Below are 24450 nucleotides of genomic sequence, written 5' to 3'. Positions count from 1 at the left end.
GTGCCACTGGTAAACTCACCAAAAATATATTCCAGTGTCTGTTAAAAGTCTCCCTTTACCTCTGACTGTACCAGATGTCCACATGTATCAGAGATTATTGAACTAAAAAATGTATTTTTATTAATGTGACATGAAAGGATGTGAAACTTTACTGTATTTTAAAAGTTAATTACATAAATTACTCTACTCTATTTTATTATTTTTAATAAAATAGATTTAAGAGCTTAATGTCTATAAAGTTTAATAACATAGTGAGAAATATTTATTTATTGAAAAACAAGCTGGTAATAGATGCTTATTAAGCTGTTGTTCAATTAAAGTTGGCACCTATTGGATAGAATTTTCAATAATAATTAAAAAAATTCACATTTAAATCCTCGATGATGAAGTCACATATAGTGGACAATGGAATAAATAATGGTTTTGACTTATAAGTATTCTTCACATGCATTTATTCATTAGCAATGTTTTTGCGTTCATTTGTGTTAATTTGTGTTTGCTAAGTGTTTTTGTGCAAAGGTAAGATACTGCAAAGAAGAATTCTTAATTAAGAAATTTCAAAAGCAGACATGAAAATAGTAGAGTAATGTATAACAACAGGACTATTATGAATTAAATTAATATTTTTCTTACTATAAGACTTAGTTTACACGGAAGATGCCTCTGTTGAGTTTTTAGGGACTAAAGTCAGGTTCTTTTTATTTTTTGCCATTTGTGGTTCTTGAAAATGATTGCCCCTTTAATATCATTTTCACTATTTTTTCTTTTCTTCTACAGAATGCATCTCTGAACATCAACATTAACTGACACTAGCATTACGGCACGATTTGTAATACAGTAAATAAAATTAATCAATTAGCAAACAACCAATTGCCATCAAATATATACATTGGATTACACATTAACAAATTATATAATAATGAAACTCACTATAAATTCACAGTGAACCACTAGGACAAACCTTTGCTATATCACTGAAAACAATGCTACCTAGAAATATTATCCTGCTTTTAAATGCCGTTAAAGCCACAAAACAGCTATCTCAAAAAATAGGAAATTATAGATCTCCAGACTTTTCACCACCACAGCAAACAAAACAATATTGTGTTCTTCCTTTCCAGTCAAACAAAAAAACTTACCTAAGTTCCCTGCTTTATACAAGAAGGGCTTTATCAGTAAATTCAGTAATAAAAAAAACACCACCTCACCTTTACTGTTCCAGCATGTAGTGGCAGAAAAGCAAATATCCTTTAAACAGAGTTTGTATTTTCTGAAGGGATATGCAGCAGCTACAAAAAGTGCTAGAAGTCCTCCAAGTTGATTTTTGAAGCGTGCCACAAGCCTAGCCTCTTTCCTCGGCCCGTGTTTTGCTCGGCGTCAGGTAGCGCTCAAACCCTTCTCTCTGTTCGCAACTGTCACAGCGTCCGGTGGCGGCGGCGGCGGCGGCAGCAGCACCCGCTACAACAGCCCCAGCAGAAGCACTTCCAGCTCATGAAAGTTTATTTAAGTAAACCAGGAGGGGAGGTTAGTAAACAAGTTCCACTCGGACCAATGGCTTTCCACACCTTTCTGTTTATAGCAAGATGACTTGCATTCAGAGGTCACCCCGTCAACAGCTCCTGTCTTTCAGTGGGTATCTAATGTGTCGCATTTATCCCAGGGCTCTTTTAGTCGAGCCTCCTCCTTCTCCTCCTCCTCCCCAGCTCCAGCTAGCCTGCTGTCACTGGCTGACGCATGTGCGAGCCCACTAAGAACTGAGAATTCACCACAATGCTCTGAAATCCAAGAGTTACTCAAAGCTCCGTGCAATAGGATCATCCTGGGGAGATTTTCTGGTCACCTTTCTTTTATTTCTTGTGGACGAGTGCAGCTATAATGCACTTAAAATACAACTCATTTTTCATAAAAAACAGGTGTGAACAGTCTAGTTCGAGAAAACAAATAAAGCTTTATTTTATTATAGCTTATTTAGCTTAAATGACAAAACATACAGAACTCAATAAAAGGAACAAAAATAATCCTCCAGATAACATATAATATAGAAAATAAAATGCAGGTTGTACCACCTAAGCATGTGTTTTGATATACAGTACTTTAGTATATGCGAAACACAATATTCTGGCGAGGCTTGTTCAATCAAGGCTAAACTAAACAAACCATTACGATCCAGGGACTGAAACCCCTCGAGCCCACTTTTTTTTCCTATAACAAGACTCCACTCAGCTGGGAATAAACCCCTAAAAAAGAAGAGATGTGAAAACAAAGATCCTGTTTGGGAGCAAAAACGAAAAAAGCTTTCTGAAATTATGAGAAATGACGATAATCTTACAAAAGAAAGTTGTTTCTCCTTTCCTTTATGTTTGGTAGAAATAGTGGTTTTCTAAAACAATTATCTTAATCCCTTTTTTAGGATTAAAATGACAGTTTACATCTGTTGTGAAACAATAATTCTTAAAATGGTGAGATTAACATTAAAATTACTTAAGTAAAACAATGAAACCAAATAAAAGAAAAGAAACAAATCTTATAACACCATTTATCCACTTTGTATGACCCAGGATTGTGAATATAAAAACAATATAATTGTTTAGAAATAAATAATGAAGTTACATAAATAAGTCTACCATTATATTCTCTTTTTTTCTTGGTCTCAACTAAATTAAATTGAAAATGTGCACAACTGCAAAAATGACTCAATCTTCTGAGATGCAGAGCTGCCTTCTAGACTATAGATTACAGGCCTAGTCAGTTACAGAAACCTGAATAGCAAACTGTCGTTGTTTCTTCCTTAGCTTTTAAAAATCTCTAAAAAAGATGTTGAAAATATTCATAATTTTGGCAATTGACTGAGGACATTCTTAAAGAAAATTCTCTGTGGCTTGAAAAGTTTCATGAGTAAAGCTATGGAAATGATACATTTGAATTCACTGTGCGCAGGACAGCTTCCCGAAATGATCAAGTAGTTCCATTTCCAGAAGAATGACATTAAGCAAGTTGCTCTTACAGGTTAGAAGACTGCACAAACATACAGTAACCCTCAATTTATACTATGGGGATACAAGGTATACAGTATAAGCAATTCTTTCCTTCTTTCAGTATGAATGAAAATTTACAACCAAAATTATTTTAAATATTTTTAAAATGTAATGAATGCATTATTTTCTTTTTCTGTTTTGAGTGTGCAGTATGAACCTCATGCAATTAACCTGTGAGACTGTTGTTAATCTAGCACTTTAATTAAAAACACAAATGAAACATGTGGTGATCATCTGTGGTCTTAAAAGTAAGAGGCAGCAATACATACAGAAATTAACTGACAGAAATTAAACAGAACTGTACAAGCTGTTTTTGTTTAGTAACTGCAACATGGCAGAGAAATGTGAAAACAGCACTTATGAATGTAATCAAGATGTAAGATAACAAGTTTAATTATAAAACAACACACAGCTGGCAAATTACACAGAGATCACAGCCTTTACATGTTCAAAAAAAGAGAGCTTCCCAAAGACACAAGCACTGCAGCAGTCAACTAAGCTTGCAGAAGAGATTACATAATTAGAATGAACTTTGTTACCACATTTGAACTCACCATGAAATTGACTTTCATAAAAGCAACTTGTGCTTTGATGTCCTTCAAAGAGTGAAACAAATTCAGAATTAAATTAGTCTATTATAACGCAACAGAGTAAATGAAAAAAATAGAATGCAATAATTGGTATAACCCTGCATGAAAACAGAATTATGCATTTATCTGATGGACTAGATATAGATATGAGTGTGGTATAATTGATATTCTTGCAACATGTTTTTTTTAAATAAAAAAGATATCACTGCCGTATGCCATACTAAAGGAACTTACTTAGGCTTTCATATGTGTAAATTAAGTGGACTAACACAATCTCAACCACAGCTGTACCCTATGCTATACTATAAATACCTTCCAGTGTAACCAATTATAAGACAAATGTTTAAGGCCGTATATCATTCAGAAATACATACATACTGTATATTCCATTCTTTCAATATAATGCAAAGATAAAAAAGTTTAGGATAGTTTTGTCGGTAACAGATACTATAGCCAGAAACATTCTTCCTCGCATTGCACTTCATGCGTTCTGGCAGTAACTGGTGATTCAGTTACACAGCCTATATTGATCTAAACTATCTAAACATTTTCTCATTGGCCATTCCCCAAAACGTAATGCCATTTTCTTTCGACAAAAAGCATTTATATTGCTTATCAGTTATAAAACACAAGATAGTAGCAAAGCAGAAGGAAAGTGTATCACGCCGCAGCTGGGGAGCTGACCGGCACTGAAGTAACTGAAAGCAAGGTCTCTGAGGGACTCTAAGTTGAACAGTACAAGACTGAGACAAGAGCAGACTGTGTGGGTTATAATTTTAGGCAGAAGTGGAACTGAAGATGGCACTCTTTCTCTGTACGAGCAATTAAGTGTCAATCAGACCATCTTTGAGTGAAAGTTACACCTGCAACAAATAGCCGGCACCAGTTTTTGTCACCACTGCGCCATTTAAATGACAAATTGTGTCCTGTCTGTATTAATGCTAATAAAATGTGATTGATGATTCGGGTGAGAAACCCTTGTCAGTGTAGATTAGGACATTTACGGCATCACTTGACAACTCAAGCACTTTATTATTAGATGGGATCTTGAAGGCTGCAAGGGTCATTAATAAACATCCACACCAAAATATTTTCTCAGCAATAGAGAAGGCACCAGGGAGGAATTAGAAAACACCCTGGGCATAAAAATGATGCAGACTCAATAAATTTATGAGACGGCCCTCTTCACAAACTATAGCTTTAATTTAGTCACAGTGTAACACAATATAAAGGAGCAAGACCTCTTAAGGCAATGCTGTTTAATTTAAGACTTAACATAAATTAATTAGGGTCACCTGCAACAGATTGTACACTGAATGTGTCTACTCAGTGGCTAAATTTTTACGAAATGTTAAAGGTCTTCATTTAAGGAAATAATGTATGTAAACACTCAGTACAAAACAACTCTGCATCCTACAATGATACACACAGATTCCCTTTAATATATTCTAATTCATAAAAGTACTTAACAAAGACAAAGAAATGACCTAACTACTTTCAACCAAATGTTTAAATATGATCATTATCTTTACATGGGAGTTATATGAAACTGCAAGCCAGTTTTGACCTCTCAAAATAACTTACTGCAAGGAATGCCAACTGAGAGTATAAGGTTCATTTTTTAAAATGTAAAACACATTTTAAAAAATAACACAATAACCAAATACAGTATTTGTTTCTGTAAAGCTGGACTAACGACCATCATCATCAACAACTCAGAAATCGCTTTATTGTACCAGCCTAGTCATTAACACAATTTAATCATCCCAACCAAACCTAATTTAACATACTGCTCAACCTAACAAGAAGAACCTTCCCAACAACTGAACTACAGATTTCTCCCTGCTATGCTTCTGTCACAAGACCTTTGACATTTTTGTATATAGACCAGTATATTATATAAAGGCCTGCACCACAGAGTTATGTGAGTACTTGCATGTAATTATAAACATTAAATACTAGGGAGTTTGAAGCCTCAATAACAAATTGAGAATGTATCACGGTGTTACTTATCCTTTCTTTATCACCACAAACAATGGGCTTCTCTGCAAGAGTGGTTACCCAGCTTAGTACAGTACTTAACATGATAGCTGTGTTGGCAGCCAATCTTATTGTTCCATTCCTACCAAAACAAACACACATCATCTAGACATATGAACGTGAGTGTTGAAATTATTAAAATTGGTATTTTACCTTAACAGGCATAAACAAAGGTTATGCACACTAAAAGGATGAACACTTATACCAAAACATGATAAGTAAAATAATCAGCAAAGAAAATGAACCAAACAAACCCTGTACAAAAGCGATTTTTTTATATCTGTTGGCAAAAACATGAGGAGATACGCAAAAGCTCTCTGCTCTTGTGAAACATGTTAGAACAAAGCATGTAACATATAAATATACTGGGTACTTACTTCAGAAGTTACCTCAGCTATTCTGAGAAAAAAAAAGTGTCTGACACGGAGCAATGAAACTTGGCAGGAAGCAGCTATAAAGGAGAAGAAGGTAGCCGAGTGGACAGACATGAAATGGTAGAACCCCTCATGTATGATGCCAACTATTCCAGTACTTCCCTGTCCCTTGCTGTTTCCTCTTGCCAAGTTTTAAAGCTCTACAGCAAATAACTTTCCCTCTGGTACATGCGAACTGGTCAGGCTAAGTGACTTTGAAACACCCTGTAATTTACATTATTACAGTGCTCTGTTTCAGCTTTTTTAAGAGAAATGGAAACCATCCAAAGACCTATATCCCTGACAAGGTTTTGTTGTACATACTTTTGCAATTTCCATCTGAAAACAGGAAAAACGGAAGAAAACCTCCATATATGGCATTTTTCCAAAGTAAAAACTTAGTTCTATTAACTTTTAAGAGAAAAAAAACGAATTTAAAGATTTGTATACAGGATGCTTTTAAGGTTTCCCCAAAGTTAGGAACACACAACTTTATTATTTATAACCACATTTAAGTCAAATGTGCTGTTCCAGAAACATTAACTTTAAAATGAACACCTAATAAGAAAGTACTGAAATCAAATATTCCAGCAGCCCAAAATAATGACCATTATATTTTAGATACTGTAATTTCAAACGTTTATATTTTCTTTCTCTACTGATAAACAACTGATATGAAAGGTAAAGAACAGAATAAACAATTAGAGGGGCTTCATTTTTGTTTGTACATTAATACTGAAAAACTAAACATACTGTACATATCTGTCAAATAACCAAAATGTTCAGTGTGGCTTTACACTGCTAGCAATGCTTTCCTTATATATTATGTCTCTAATGCAAGGTTATACCAAAGTATATATTTTCTGTGCACTCTATTCATTTAATAAAGAGAAGAGGAAAAAACTTTTCAATTTAAGATTGACCAACATGGGCAAAACACATTTTTGTCTTACAGGATCATTGAGAACCAAATTACTTCCTTTATAAAGAAGATAACACCCCTATTATATTTTAATTTGTTGTTTTTTTTCAGATCCTTCATTTCCGTGTAAAACAGGTGCTTCATGCAGTTGTCTAGGCTTAAGAACCATAGTTTAGCTACGCAGACTCAGAAAAGCAGTGTCTCTGTGAGGTAATTACTATATTCCTGCAGCTTTCGCTATTTCGTAAAAACTCGTGTTATACTTTGACCCCCCCCCCGCATACTGAACAAATCTTAATATCATGCAAATAAGATTCAATAAAATTAGTTATGTATATGGTGAAGAAAATCTTTCACTTTTTCATACCAACTAGATTTCTGATCTGGATTGACAGCACAGAAATGCTTTTCTGAAGTAAGAAAAATCAGGAGAAACAATTCTATTATATTTTTAAACAATACCTTCTGATGTTCTTGAATCTGGGTGTTTTAACAAAGTTATAATTTGCATGTTACTTGAGAACTTTTTTTAAATGTGATATTCGTAAACATTAAATGCAGTACAGAAGGTCAGTGAAAACTTTTTTTTTTTTGTTCCTGGACAAAAAAAAAAGGCTGTGCAAGCCTATTCATTGAAATGGTCTCTCCCCCCTTTTAAGTGCAAAGCCGCTTTTCAAGTAAAAATATTCCTAATGGAATCAAATTTCATTTAAAATTTTCATGTAAATCTATGAGGATGACAGATGTACGAGCTTCCCAAGTAGTACAAAAACCTAAGTGCCTTACGAAAATCTTTATTAAAATATTTATACTCTGTAAGAAGTCTGTTGAAAGCTATAGCAATAATATGCTAGAATGGTACTTAAAAATCAGACATACTATTGGTATTCCAAGTATCCTACTTCATTAGATACAGCAGTGTGGAGTAATGGAATTCTGGCCTCATAACTGAAAGGTTGTGGGTTAAAACCCAATCCCAAGTGAGGCACTGCTGTTGTAATTCTGAGCATGGTGCTTTGCTTAAATTGTTTCAGAAAAATGTGTACTCATGTATGCATATATAAATGTATACATATGTACTGTAAGTCACTTTGGATGCAAGCATCAGACAAATAAATGAACCATAATAAAGTGAATTAATTTGTGGGATATAAAAAAAACTTGCACACCTTCTGTCAAATGGTTGTATTAAAAAATTCAAGAATTGTAAGGACTGTGCAAGGCAAAACAGGAAGAATGGCACAACTGTCTCTAAATCAACAAACAATTAGGGCTGAAAAAGTATTAACAGCAGAACCTCCGTCTTTCTTATTGAATTTCTCAAAGGTAAACAGCATCACTGGCCAAGACTTAAAGCAGAGGCCAGAGGCCTAATGGAATACAGGCAAAAACATTAATGGAATTCACTTCCATGAAGCCAAAATCATATTCCCAGTTTTAGATGTGTGGTGTTTAGTTTGGAAACGTTCCACTTTATATGAACCCTCTTCAGACTCTGACCATGAGCATGATGAAACAAATGAAAGCAAAATGCTTTCTGTCTTTGTTTTATTTCCACAGTTATTTTTCTTTTTGGTTGCAGCAAATGTAGGCTATTTGGTTTTGTTTAAGAGTGTGCTCTACACACTCCATCAAGAGACTGACAAGGAACGAAAGGAAATATAATCTGGGAAACATATACAGTGTGAAATACACTTCCATAAGGCTGTGATTTGTTGGTGAACTCAAATACCATACATAATAAAGTTCTTGTATCAATAAACTACCAACAACCAGACGAGTATGAAGCGACCAAACGGCTGAGTACAGTACATCCCTGTTTCTTATAACCTTAATATTCGTAAGGTAAACCATGGGCACAAATTTGCCAAGAAAGGAAAGCACAGCATTAAATATTTTATTGAAATACTTTTTTGGACAGTTTTCATTAGAAAGCTTAAAAGAAAAGACTAAATTAAATAATATCAGTACATGTTTAATAGTTTTAATGATTAAAAACACTGCAGAGCAAACTTAATTCATATTAAAAGTTTCAAATTATTACATTTTGAAAGACAGCCCTACACTAACAAAATGTGATTAGATCCAGTCATCATTATAGGCATAACCTTCTTTTGCTTTGCAGGTAATTTCCCCATTTTTAGCTTCACTGCAATCATAACCCCTCCAACTTTTTGCCAAGAATGTTCTTGTGCAATCGCTTAGTCCTATTTACCACCTCATCCTGTGCCTTCAGCATCATTTGTTTTAATTGTTGTCAGCAAGGTAATTTAATCTGCTTCCTTTCATGTAAAATACATTGTTACACCCCCTGCATTTGAACATGCCTATGGTGGTGTAAAACTATCCCCACTATTATTCTTTACAAAAAATTTCCCTTTTATTTTCGTAGTAGGAAGTTCGCGCAAACCAATGCGTGCCTGAGCAACATCTAGATGAAGAATGCGAAAGACAGGACACTTAACCCAAATACTCCACCGCTTTGAGTTTCATGTCTTGAACAATTACTTACATTCACAGAATAAGACAAATGCATGAAACCAATATCTTACACTTTGTATTTTTTTATTTTCTTCTTAAATAACATTGCTTTTCAAAGTCTGATTTTTGTGTTTGGTTCTCAGAAAACCGCATCTATGACGCAAATAACATTTTCAACATTGATCCAATTTTTCATACAGCTGCCTACCTTTATAAAAACAGTCATACAGAAAAGCAGCAACACAGCTTATTTGCTACAGTATATCCTTATGGACAAATTATTTTAACTTTCGCTTTAGAGGAATACGTATGGACCTGCACACAATTTTTGTTACACGCCTATGTGACATCTGCACCTATCATTCAAAAATTATTTTTCACTGGTTAATGAATAATCAAATTCATACAGTATGTCTGAAGAGCTGCATAACAGGTACAGTATATAATAAAAAGCTCTAAATGGAAAGTTTTGTACAGATTAGTAAATTACAACTTTACTAAAAAACAGTTATATATTTACTTGTTTGGATTATGCTAAAAGAAAATGGATATTGAAAAATGTGTTGCCAGTCCAACTTTTTTTCAGCATTTATAGAGAGCATGACTGCATGTTTGCTATTTATGGTCCATAACTTATTTCAGTTGACAAGTTAAAGTTCACTGATGGATACGAATGTAGGATTTTTCTTCTAGATTGGCTGTGAAACGTATTCCTCAACATATGTTGTTAATTGTAAACCATTTGGCCTCCTCTGCCCTTGGTTAGTCTAATCTGATCATAGCTATAAAAGCCCTGTCTGGAGTGTAACCTATGCTTGCCTTCATCTGAGGAGAATTCCTATAAACTCCTGCAATAATAGTCATCCGTAATTGTACAAGCTGTATGAAGAAGTGTTGTAAAGGAAGGAAGGAGAAAAGAATTTCAGTATACTACATTTTGTCTGAATTATTTTCAAATGTAACGTTCACAAAAATCATGTAGAGACACAAAAATAGCTTTTTCGTCAGTTTAAGTTTTTGACTCTGCTTTTCATTTTTTTCAGCTCTCTGTTTCCATGACAACTTGGCTTCTGTGGGCAAAGTAACATATATTCCATTGAGGTTCTCTGCTAACAAGAAAGAGTCTCTCTCTGACAGATGGAAATATGACCCAGGCCTTACTCTACATCCGAACACAATAATGAACAGCAGCACTAACAGCATTAAGAGTTTATTTTTCTTTCTTTTCTAATAATTCTGAAGTAAAATCAATTCAGATACATAGATTATAGCTTCAATAACCCAAAGTAACTTTATATAAAAAAGCACTCTTGCATTAAAGGAGGTCCTTCCTTAGAATGGAACAGACAAAACCCTCATTATTAATTCATGGTGTCTTGTGCCTGTGTCAGCGCCTGATTAATAATTAAAATTAATCTCATTACTGGAGATATTCATTACAGGATAATTTAATTAAATGATGAATTGGCTCCCAGATGTCAACGTGCGTGCCATCTTTTAAATAATGCTGATGATGACATCGGACTTTTTGGTGTTTCAGTCCAGACTGTGGGATGTGCATTATTTAGCACCTTCTCCCTTCATATTAACAAGAAAGGTGACTGCTTGGAAAAGGTCATCTTTGACTCACACTAAACACAAAGTATCTCTTTGTTCCCCTGAGGAATACCTTACTTTGCTGTTTTTTGGTACATAAATTGTGGTACACATTCAAAATATATGGAGCATATCTAAGGCTTCTTCATTTCTGTTAATTAGGCATAGTGAGTTAGCTTGTTAAAAGTGTTCATACTTTGTGGAAGATGCTTTTGGTGGTCATTAAAATTTTAAATATAACATAAATGTAAATAAATGTTTGTAGTCCAGAAATTTGGATTAGGCAGTAGTGCAGTTATTATGCTCCTGCCGTACTATAGTGTATATCTTCAACAAAGCCACAAGGAGTGCTCCTCTAAATTCAAAAGAAATCTATGCTTCCCCATCAAGTTGACATTTTGGAAATACTGGGGCTGCCCCAGTGTTGCAACCACATACATTATGGCAGAAATAAACATAAGAGGTGGAAAAACCTGCAACATAAATTAAATCCACCAGGAAAAGAGGAGACAAGAAATAATGTTCCTATTTCTCAATAAGCAATGACTGGATGTTTTAGCCCTATATGCCCCTCACAGAGAGTTATAAAACATAACAAAGATTCCAAGAAAAGAGGCCCATGTCAGAATCGAGTGCTTGTAGTGTTCTGAAAATAAGCTTTTAAGTATTGCTCCTTTTAGTTCAAAAGGGAAGCAAAATCTAATCACAGTACAAAAAACAAAGACTCTGTGTTAGAAGAAAAACAGGCAAATACTAGACATGTTAAAAGAAGAAAAGAAAAACAAATCTTCACATGAACAGTGTTAAAGATCCATTTCACAAAATGAAAAACGTTAAAAATGATTTACGAACTTTAAACAATAATCAAGACAATGTATTGTATCTTTCTCTTGTGTTTACTGTACTGTATATGATTTATGTATCGTGATCATTTTTATTATATCAATTTAGAAAAACTGTGTTGAAGAAAGTTTAACACAGTCAGAGACAAAAAATGTTATTCTTAGTTCAGTCATTCACACAGTGAAATGTACAATTCTTTCTTTCCTTTATAATACATGCAAGCACATAAAATGAAATCCAACATTGGTTTTGTCTCATTGATTTTAGATGTTTATTGAGCTGGAAAAAATGCAACATTATGTAATTCCTGAAGATAAGCAGCAGTTAGATATGAGTCTGTCAATGTACCATTCATATTTAAATACTGTGAAGAATGAAATGTGAACAATGGCTTTTAACATGATCTTAAAATTTCATCCAATGTCACAAAAATCGATTATGTAACTATGAACTTTTGTACTTTTGAAATTCAAATATTCTGCAGCATAATAATACATTATACATTAAATAATGTACTCGTAAGACTAGCTAATGAAAAACATAATTTTTAACACATTTAACAGAGAGTATTTAAATTATGTTTGTATTTAATTAAGTTGTTGCTATACTTCCTGTGTGACTTTATCTTTGACACTTCAAAGGCACAGAGTCGTGCTTTTGAAAAGGCCAATGGCCATATCTGCTCTATACTTCCACAAAGTGCGCCTTCTCTTGAAAAGGCAGCAGTCACAGTTCTGAAAGACACCTCCACACAGTATCAGATAGCATGCACAACAAAGAGAATGAATCATCATTCCTTTTCATTAAATGAAATGCAAGTCTGTGATACCGATATGAAAAAATAAGATTTGTTGAACCCAACATTTCACGTAATGACTAATATTTTCATCAAGGTAGTATCAGTTTACATTCTACACAGTAAAACCTACAGCATCTCATTAGAGCATGGCATACAGTCGTAGAGAAGAGCAGATTTGATCATCTAGTACTAAGTTAATTAATTCTGCCAAATTTAATTATTTTATTCTTCAAACATTGTGATCTTCATTATCATCTTCATAATTTTTCAGATCTTCTTTAATTCTTCAAGCATTCTTATGTGAAAAAACATGAGTTTTTCAAATGCTATTCTAACCTTTTTTGTACCGTAGTGGAAATAATTTCTTACACCTCTTTATAATAGATCCAAGAAGATAATTAACCACAAGAATGCCTGAGTAGATGTGTTTTACAACACAAAACATGGCAGAGCAAAATTAAAATGGTTGGCAAAATAATGTTGACTTTTCATCCTGGGTATTTTCATAAACATACTGCATTAAGCCAAATAAGAAGATTGTACCTGAGATATATAATGTGAACATGTAAAAATATGTACAACTTTTACCTTGTATATATACAAATAATAATTATATACAAATAATTTTACAAGCTAAAGATTCCTGCATTCCTGTTAAGCAACCTGCTTTTCTTACAACACCAGTTAGAATGGTGAACAGTGCTGCTATTAAATGAAAACTGAAATAATGATATTTTTACGGAACCACTATTCTATACTAAATTTACACAACACTTCTTTTTCAAATAAAGCAGATGCACTGATCTCTGTTTTCTTGATCTCTTGTGATTCCTGTTTTATTCTGAAGCTCAGCTGATCCATAACAAGAGAGCAATGTGTTAGTGAAGACTTATATTGTGCAAGGTAGTTTTGCAACATAGAGCTTTATACTGTTTTTCTTCTGTGCTTCTATTTTGAGTAAAAACATTTTCAAAAGCACAGGAAAGTAGGAAGGTAATCTAGTTGTTGTATAGTTCAATAGCTATTCCAGCTACTCTGGTGTTTTGTGGCAGATTGCAAAATAAACTTATAACTTATAATTTTATAATAACTTAGAATTATAATCAACTTTGCATTCATACATTAGAAATTCAGATTTTGCTTGTAAGGAAAGATCGATGATCATAAATATCTCTATAAACATAATTATATGAGCTGTGGTGAAATATACTGTAAATAACTAAAACATGTACACAGTATAGCAAAGTGTTACTGAGTTAATAAACTAATCTACAGCTCGTAATGATGTGGGCTAAGGCTCAAATTAAACTCAGACTTCAACCCACCTGTTAGCTAGAAGTTACAAACCTACTACCTGATGGAGCATTTCCATTGGGTAGGAAGAAGAAGCACCGGTTTGAAATTTCTGACAAGCATGCGGGACAAAGTTTTTATTTAACCTGGGCGTACATTTAACAGATGCTCAAACTGAAATACTGACATTTTTTTTAAAAAAAGAGTAGTCTTTTAGAAGCCAGAGTGAACTCTTGTGCTAGACCCTTTATACTTGAGGCAGTTACTCTCCAAACTTCTATCCAATACGACAATATTCCACACAGACTGCCCTGGATGACACACCCAGGAATCTACTGTCATTGCTCAAGTAAACAGCTGACAGCACAATCCATCAAAGCAGACAGCAATCCTATTCCAAGCGACAAGTTCCATGCAATATCCAGTCAGCGTCCTGTTGTGTCACATGACTCTACCAGAGTCATGGTTAAAAAAGAAGACCATGAAGTCCACAGCCACCTGATATTGCTGCCGAGTTTGATGACAGTGACCATTTTGCATTTTTGCATATTTCATTTATAGCAGTAATAATCGATAGGAGAATTACTGTATATTTCTTTATGAATATAAATAACTTACCCATAATTATTAAGATCATTATGACTTTCTAACATAAAGAGAAAGTGTAGAAAAGGGCCATTGCTCTTCCTCTTGCTCTTTGCGTTTGTAATTTCACATGACTTACCTCTCAAAATATGATTGGACGTTGCTCAGTTGTCAGTTTTTTATGAGGTATAACTAGAGAAATCCACCATGATGAAGTCACAGGCAACAAAATGCTATTAATTATGATGCCAGCAGATTGTTTTGTATAAAAATGGCTAATGCTTACAAAAGCTTCCAGGAAGGTGCTGAAATATGATGATGATCATATATCCATACTTTCTTTTTCTTCCTTACCAGAGGCTCAGCACCCATTGGGTGGGGCATGTTCCTCAACCACGCCACTAGCCTGCAAGCACCCAGTAGGCTGCAGAGGTCACGGTGTTGCTGAGAGCGGAGAGAGTCCTGCTTTACTAACCCCATCCTACTCTGTGCCCACTGTGACTGGGATTCCCAAAGCGTGGGTGAACAACTGGCACAGTTGGAGACTGGCATGACCTGAGCTCTAACCCGCAGTCATACAGCATAACCTATGTTGGGGAGAGTGCCTACACATTACTTAAACATATCAGTGAAAATGAAATCTGTCGTTTCAGGTAAAATGGAAGTCAGGTCTTTCAGAGCTACAGATTCAACAGTTACCCTCTGCTGAGATTAATGTTAAAAACTCTCAGAAAAATTAAACCATGAAGACAATGGCTTCAAGAGAACAATGGAGAAGACTGTTAGGCAAATGTGAAAAAACAAATGGTTGAAAAGTTCACTTTCATTTGTTCACAATAAAGCACTGAGGTTGCTGTAAGGCTTTGTAGCATGAGATATAGTAAAGGCAGGATATACTGTAGTTTCATCATCCAGCAATATGAATTACCCTCAGGAATTTAAAGAGCAAGGTTTTGTTTTTCAATCTTATTATCAATGGAAACGCAAGGCCTAATTGAAATTAAATTACTGAAATGAGACAGAAAATCAACACATTTTAAAACTGACGAGCTGTGCTGCTCTTGCCACCTACCTAACTGTAGCCCCAGCAAGATGACATTATAATAATAATCCTTATTGTATATAGCACTTTTCATGATGCATAATCTCAAAGCACTATAAAATACTGTAAACCATTAAGTAGAAAAATACATACATACATGTCAGTAAAGATCCTAACTGTTTTCAATGCTTCAGGACACTTACTGTAAGTCAACAACATGCATATCCATGCAGATTCAGATACCCCTCTGCCATCTGTATGACACCTTTTAAGCAAACACATTTAAGTGTTTATAAGTGCATGACAAACAAGCAACTATCACTTAAATATGCATCAATAAAGTGTTCATAAATTAAAATAACCTGACAATCCACAACCAATTTGTCATTTGTTGAGGCTAGGTACTACCAGACTTGTCATTAAGTTAGTAGCAAGTCTCTTCTTTCCATATGAAACTACAAATTACATTTGAAACTCCCAGTCTAAAGTATTACCTAATTTATTAGGTAACTGCCATTTCTAAGTTACCTTTCCCATTCTGTATACTTCATTTTAAATCCTGACATGCAAATAAGAATTGTATTAAGGCAAATTACATGTCTAAATTTGTTTTCAACATAGGTCTTCCCACAAGTAAAATTTCCAAATTACAGCAATCATAATGTCACTAGGGGCTCAACCCCTTAAGTTAAATGTGCTCATTGATGAACTCCATAATGTTAATAAGATTCCAGCCTCTGCAATATTTGGGCACAAGTACTGCATGTGTCACAGAAACCTGTCAAGTTTGCTTAACTTTCTTATCAATCAGAGCCAACTCATATGCACCACCATTACTAAAAATCATATTAGTACTGGGCTCCTTCCTGTTGCCAAGTAAGCAATAGGTGGTTAAAGAAATACAGAGAACCATTTCCTAAAATAAAGTGAAGTGTTTCAAATTAGAACTCCATAAAAAAACCAACTTGCTCTCCATCAAATGTAATCGCTGCATAATAACTTAGTTACGGTAAACATTTAGTCTTATTCTCTGAAAGTATACTGTCCTGTAATCGAATATAATACAACAAAAAGCAATTTACACCTAGAGAAGGTTCACAAACAAATTGAATACATTTCAACAAATTACTTTAAAAACCTGCCATTAACTGAATCATACTCAGAACCTATTCCTTCAGAGAATAAAAGTAATTGCGTTATTAAATAAACTCTCCATTATATGTATATATAAATCAGGACTGGCAAAATACAAATGCAGCTTTTATTGAATATAATTCCCACTTACCCTCTTGTGAAGTGAAAACTTTGATGAATTTAATAACTTTACATAATGTTTTCCCAATTTTTGTCTTTGGTTTGTTAAAGTCTGATTAATCTCTTAATCAGGTCTTCATTAACATGAAAATCATGAATGCCCTGTTCTGTGTATTGTTTTGATTATATGTCTGTAAATTTAGTGGAACACATTAGCTTTGTATTTCAACAACTAAACATGGATTATTCATTCTTGGATTTTATCATAAGGAATGCTCATTCAGAACATACAATAATTGAACCAAATGCATAATACTACATGTATAAACATTGCCTTGCAAAAGTATTCAGACCCTTGCACAGTTTCCAGATGTTGTTGCTTTAAAGCTTATGAACATTATGAAGAAGACATGAATTACTTTCTTCTAATTGTTGCAGTATATTCATATGTTTTGTTAGTATACTACTCCCCACAATTCAAAGCAAAAAACAAGAAGAAAATAGTTCATATAAAAAAAACGTAATGTTTGCATGAAAATTCAAATCCTACCCTAAAATTAATTTAGGTAAACAAAAGCACCTTAACAAGCCACAGAATTAGTTGAGTGGCTACTGTTTGTGTCTGTGTGCGATGAAATTGGTTCCCATTGTTTCAGAATAGATACACCAATCTCTCCCAGGCCTCCCAGTCAGGGTGTGAATTTCAAGCAGAGATGCAACTGTGAAGGCTAAAATATTTTCAAAACAAACAGGGATGAAGTCATTTAAAGGCTCATGTCAGAGTATAAAACATTTAAAAGACAGTTAACATCTCTCTGCGCATGGTGAGGCTGATCATTAAGAGGTGGCAGACACCAGGAACTGCAAGGAGGAAACTGCTTGGGAATGCCACTGTGAGGCCAATGGTAATGTTGAAGAAGTTACAGAGTTCAGTGGCTGAGACAGGAGAAAATATTTAAAAGAGCTTGTATGCACATGACAACACCATCCCCACTGTCAAGCATGATGGTGGCACCATTATCTTATTGTTCATCTTCTCGTCACCAGGTAAGCTGATAGAAATTGACAGAAAGTTTGATAGCAAAGTAGTGAAATATTTCCAGATCTTTTTAGCAGGATAAAGATTGAAGCCCAAGACCCAAGTACACTGGGGTGGTTTAAGAATAAAATGAATGTCCTTAAGAGGTTCATCCTATTGAAAACAGAACAAAAACACGACAGTGCATTTTCTGTGTACTTACTGTACATCTCCACAATTTCTGAAGTGATTTAGCAATTATTTCAGCAAGTTTTTAACAGTGTTTTTGTGAATAGCACTTCTGCTGCTGCAGTTTAGCTGTAATTTAACTTTGAGGTTCTGCTCCATGTGTGGCCTCTGTCAGCAGTGATTTTAATTTATTTATTATTAGGATTATTATGAATTATTATTCCGCTCTATCAGAACATGTTGCCAAAAAGAAGAAAACAATTTTCAGAATAGGTTCCTTAAAGTAAAAATAAATCAAGTGCAGTTTCACAACAGAAAGAATGGTAAAGTCAGTGGAAGGAGAAAACATAGCACATGTCAGAATCTTATGTTCTATTACTACAGATCCTTCCAAAGGGAACATTTCATGGGTTAATTTTATTGTATCACTGCATCGGTTTTTAAATATAAATCACCTTTCCCACTTCTCTCTATGAATCATTTTAAAGCTAATGCAATCTCCAATAAATAATACAACAAATCAGGTCATCTAAACCATGCACTGCAAATTCTAAAGCAGTGAAATGATTTAGCTTACATTTTATGTTCAATCACTAGTACGTTTGGCACAGTATGGTATGTAATGGTATTAAATTTTAAAGTGGTGCGATTTCATTTTATCTAAAATTGCACAATAAGCAAAAGCAAAACAGGTCGCATTCTTCGGAAATGCTATATTCATCACAGTCAGGATTCACATATTTCTTACCTTGTAGATAGAGAAATACATCTTTCACCTATGACTGATAAAATATGGATAAGTGGAAGGTACTGTATATGAAAGGGCAGCCCGTCAGCCACATACACGAATTGATCTCTAGAAGAAATGAGCAGTACCTCCCATACTGAAGATACCTTTCAGAATCCGAGTACAGAGCTGTAACTGGGTGTACAACAAGTCCACCAACCATCAAAATGATGATGTGCATGCATATTTGCTCTATCTGTAGAACAAAAGGGAGTTTCTCTCAGCTCAGTCTATTAGTGGTCCAGTAGATATGTACATGCAGCTGCTTAGCGAAAGCTAGGTTACTTATACAATAGGGAGACCCACTACATACTGATAACAAGATAAAAGCAGTGCATTTCATTTGACTCATCTCATTTGACTTCTAGGTACTATGGATATTTCCACTGTTCTCCTAAAAAGTTGATGTGGTGGAAATCTCCACCACAGTTACTAAAACATTTTACTAAGGCTGTATGTTTTAAACACTGCAAAAACCAAAATCCACAATGAATGTGCAATTTCACGGCAATAAAAACAGTTTTTTTACAGGACTTCCAGTCATTTTTATGACACAGTGACATAGGTGTTTTCTATTTTCTATTTTACAATATCATTATTCAGTAAAGAAAAACAATTCTATAAACATCTGCAAAGGAAATTGCAGTAAACCAATATTTATAGTATTGCAAGTCGGAAATGAAACGGTTGCTGTTGTTTGATAAATAAATCCTGAATACATGGATTGGAAAAATGCCAAATGCTTGTCACCATGCCAGTTCACTTAGAAAAATTAAGTCAAACTTTGAGCAAGAAAGATACAAATATAAATGTACATCATCATAAATTAGCCACCCTTACTAATAATTTTACTAAACAATAAAAAAAATTTTTTGTTAAACAATTTTCTAACATTGGTTTTAATGGAATCAGTACTCAAGCGATGTCTCCTTATATATTATATAAACTATGCATACAGTTCCTAAGCAGTTTTAAATTAACTTAGGTTTTTTACACTAAACCCTTCATGACTCTCTCGGTCTGTGGTCCTGGCAAAGAGACCTGCAACACTCAATTTGGTGCTCTGGGTACATTCCAGCACCAACGGAAAAGCTAAAAGATTTTTTTTGCATTACATTAAAACACTGTGCAGCCCTCCCAGGTCACAGATCACCTCCCCCACCTCCCTCCTTTCACTCTATATACCTTCCCCGGCTTAGTCAAAACACTGCAAACTTCAAACGCGAGCCCTGCTTGGCTCCACTACCACTGCAGCTTGCATTGCCCAAGAGGGGCTGGTGTATTCGCCAGTATTCTTCTTTTTTTCAACACTAACAAAAAAAAAAGTAGGCAATCTGAGCAGAGAATGAAAGAGCCATGTTCTGTTAAGCAAACCTGGCTGTTAAGAGTGCGTGGATTAGAACTGAAAGCTTAACGTCCAAAATTACAGTACCGACATTCACAATCTTTAGAGTCAGAATCAAATTCCTAGTGGAGGTTTATCTCTGAGACTATGGTTTGAAATGGTTTCAGTTCAAATACACCTTACATTATATGCTATGTAAGACTATGGCCATCAACACAAAAAAATACTAATTGTTCCATCTTCTAGTGCTTCCAGCTCACAGACTTTTACTAAAGCACTCTAGGGCTAAGTATGTTATACCTATTTTTTGTTATGTGCTGTATTATTGATAAGGTGTGTGTCATGCTTATCTGCCTACATATGAATTATCAGATATTTGTAGTGTTTGTAACTTCAAAAAAAAAATTGCAAATCTAGAAAGACTAGATTTGAAGCTTGAAAAACTGGTACAAATGCTGTTCAGAAACAAAGAGTTTATACTAGAAGTTGCTAGGTTTATTGATACTTAAATGATAAAATACTCATCTGATTGCTGATCTGTACTACAATACTATATATTACATATACTATTTATGTAATATTATATGTAATAGTATTATACTGTATACTATTACAGTATATTATATAATATTATATTATACATTATATATACTATAAAGTATATACTATATACTATATATTTGTACTATAATAATGTTATAGTGTCACCTACAGTATATTAGATATGAAAAAAGAAGCTTTATATAAAAGACGTTTGACTAGGCATCTAAAAAAGCAAATGGACTACTTTTATTAATACTTGAAGCAAGATTCACCCAGTGCCTTAAAAATCTGCTCAGATTTATAGGGAAATCAATATAATTAAGTAAATACAGGTCACTGGAATAAAAAAAAAACAAAAGCCCTACAATAGTGGCTGTCAATCTCATTATAGACTAATGAAGTGAAGGGTTCTTCTTACAGGCAGACTGGGCTCCATGTCATGCCAACCCATCTGATTGGATCACTGAGAGACCAATTAACATTCATCCCAGATGACTCTCTGGGACTGGCAGGTACAGTACGATGGAACCCAAGACTTTCAAAAATGTCTCCTTTGTTCAGATATTGTCCTTGTACTTATTCTGAATACATTCTCACAAGACAGACCATGATTATCTTTAACACTTATGTCACGATGTGTCCCAGCAGGGAATATTAAGGCAATATTAAGGCTATCATCGATAAATGGAGTTTTGCATCCTCGGTATTATGACCTATGAATTGCATTCTCGGTGCAAGTGTTTCGTCAGCCTCAATGGGTAGTTTTACTTCAGAATCCATTTTTTTGTCACCATTTGTCATTACTATCCATTCTTTTAACATAAAAACGAGAAGGGAAGACATTAAAAAAAGATTACAAGCCAGAACTCATTTCACAATAATGGCTGCAAAGCTGGTGTGTTTTTGCTTTTATTCCTAGAATAGTAAGCGTCGACGTTTGAGTACAGTTGAAATTCATGGGTGAGAAACTGAAAAAAAATATGAGTCAAATCAGAGGATATTTAATTCTTGATCAAATTACACTAGCCAGTAACTGGTATTCCATTTACAGCTGCACTACAGCTGGTATGCATTGCAAAACAAGCAATTACTACGAACAGTTAGAGTTTGAAAAAAAGTAAGTGTGAGAAAGTCAAGTGCCCGGATTAATGTGTTCACACTAAGCAGCTTTTTTCATTATAATGAACAAAAAGAAATAAATGAGGAAATTAAATATTACTGTACTTATACTAGAATTCTTATTTCAGAGAAAGAAATGCGCATGCAATAACTCAGTCTTCTCCTCAAACTGAATAAACAAAGTATTGTGCGACACAATTACTTGCCTTTAGTCTTTAACTGATTTTACTACTAAGTCTTTATTCAGTTTAAAACTGAATGTCCAAACAGCTATTCTCCTAAAACCTCTGTATTTTTCCAACAGAACTTCACAGAAATATATTAAGATTTGTTTTATGCAATATTTTTAAAATATTTTCTATGAATGAAATTGGAATATTTTACATAAAGTATACTCCGGTCACAATTCAGGTGGACAATGAATTGCACTGCCAATCAAACATAATAAACTGAATAATTTCAGTAGAATCATCTTGTAATAGACTGGGTTTAGGTTCTGGGCTTGGGCCCATTAACATTTATTTGTGTTACTGAACATTCGTTTATCTGTTCTTATTATTCTTCTAAATAACCTAAAAATCACCAGAATTCTGCAGTTCCCATCATATAGTTCTCTGTCATTATACCATGTAGTTCTCAACGCAACAGCACCATTCCAGCCTACAGAAGCCTGTGCCTTATCATTTCACTCAAAAGTGCAATTTTCTGAAAATACTGAGTGGGTCTAAATTTCCAAAATGGTAAGCACAGGTAGAACATGTGCAAGCCAAATGTGCCAAAAACCAAATAAAATTACTATCAACAAGGTTGTTCTAAGGTTTTCTGGATTGTAAAATGTTTTACTATGCAGCCCTGGAAAAAACATGTTTATTCTTCTAAATGACTGTGGTCTTTCATCTTCAAACCACTGTCTAAGTTAAATTTGCCAATGACAGACTTATTTTCTACCTTTTTTAAACTTTCACTTTTCTAATTATTTTCTTTGGAGCTCAATATACAGTACCGTTAGCAGCAAGATACCTTTTGTGCTACTTCGAGCATCCAGAGCACTGCAATAAGACACATTCCTTACAAAAGAGAAATTCAAATGCGCTATGAAAAGTAAAAATAGTCCATGGGAACAGACTGCCATTTCCACCTGCTACACCCCTTCCAAATACTGTAACACAAATTATACTGTGCTGGGACAAGCCATGTAGAGATAAGAAAACAAGAAAAGCAAACAAATAGAAAGACATAAAACAGGAAAAAAACACGCAGTCACTTCCAATGAACATGAACATGCGAAACAGCTTGTACTATCAGCAAAACCTTACTGTAACTAATGGGTTGTGTGTAGATTTTTAGGGATTTTATTCCCCCATTTAGAACATTACAAAGTAAGAAAAATTAAATAAATCAAAAAAATTTAAATCTAACAACTAACTGAAAAAATAAACATTGTGCAAAAACACATCCACAGGACTTACTATGTTTACGTTCAAGTCTAAGAATTAAAATATTAAGCCCGGCCAGAATCGGCTTGCACTCCTATCCCATTACACCTTAGTAACTTTAAAAACAACATATTTAATAGTCCTTGCCCTACTTAAAACCATTGTTACTTTCTGGGTTGGCATAGCTAGGACGAAAAATCTTTGCTGTTATATAAAACAGGGCTCTAGGATGAAATTACACCTGTTCTTTACGAATGTCTTTGAAATACGAAACTAGTGAGCTAGCAGCCAAATTATTTTCTTAACAATAGAGGCTGATCTTTAAACAAACAAAAATGGGTCTATAATAGCGGGGTGTCTATAAACTAACAAATATTCAGGCCATTGATTTATTCTTTTCAAAACAAGCATCATAGGCTTTATTAACAACCACATTATAATGGCAGAAAGGTTCGCATTTATAAGCTCTTAAATATCCTAAATCTTTTTTTATTTTTAAGATGCCCCCCCTTTATACTGCAGTATTCATAATTATACAGTAGTCATAGCTGATGTATTTAAAAGCCCAATATTTTTAAATGGAAACTGGTACTGCTGGTAAGCAATAAACAGGAAAGTACAAATCTACTGCATTTGAAATGAGCAGTCAATCAGAACTCTTTGTCTTCCCTTGTCTTCCCTTGTTCTCTGTCTCTGGAAATGTATCACAAGTAGCGACAATGTCACATCTCACAGTGCGGATCAATCTATCCATGTATGGATTTTATGCATTCCAATTCAAAAAATCTTTGCAACTTTAACGTGATACAAAATCATCACAAAATGACTGAAATATACAAGGTTCACTAACGTTTCCAGGAGAGAGCTTGTTAGTCCTGAAATTGCCATGCGGCTACTGTGCAGAAGCTTTTTAAACCACATCTGCTTCTTATTATGGCCACTGCTATACTGACTTTGCTCACCAAACACTTTGAAGCTTGGGTGGCCTTCAGACCAAAACAATGAGCACAGTGCAGTTCAGGGGTCCAATCTTAATACTTTTTTCTACAGTTTTCCTCTAGATCTCAGTGAGTTTGCAATGCTTTGTTTTTTACACTAGTGATTAAAAGCATCACAAACT

General features: G+C 34.3%; 1 protein-coding gene across 18 annotated transcripts in view; it reads right to left on the bottom strand.

Annotated features, from left to right (window-relative positions):
* The window catches only part of eya4 (EYA transcriptional coactivator and phosphatase 4), a 90544-nt gene that overhangs the window by 60165 nt on the left and 5929 nt on the right, over window positions 1-24450 (bottom strand). For 2 of the 18 annotated variants that reach the window (XM_088625312.1, XM_088625313.1), the window contains exon 1: window positions 1209-1640. The exons of 15 other annotated variants lie outside the window; for them this stretch is intronic. The gene's annotated coding sequence lies outside the window, so the exon portion shown is untranslated. Of the gene's footprint in view, window positions 1-1208; window positions 1641-24450 lie in introns of those variants that run through there. One more of the 18 variants, XM_088625322.1, reaches the window with a different exon arrangement.

This window comes from Lepisosteus platostomus, chromosome 3 (assembly GCF_059453375.1).
Source record: "Lepisosteus platostomus isolate fLepPlt1 chromosome 3, fLepPlt1.hap1, whole genome shotgun sequence".
NCBI lineage: Eukaryota > Metazoa > Chordata > Actinopteri > Semionotiformes > Lepisosteidae > Lepisosteus > Lepisosteus platostomus.
This window is presented reverse-complemented; position numbering and strand designations above follow the sequence as displayed.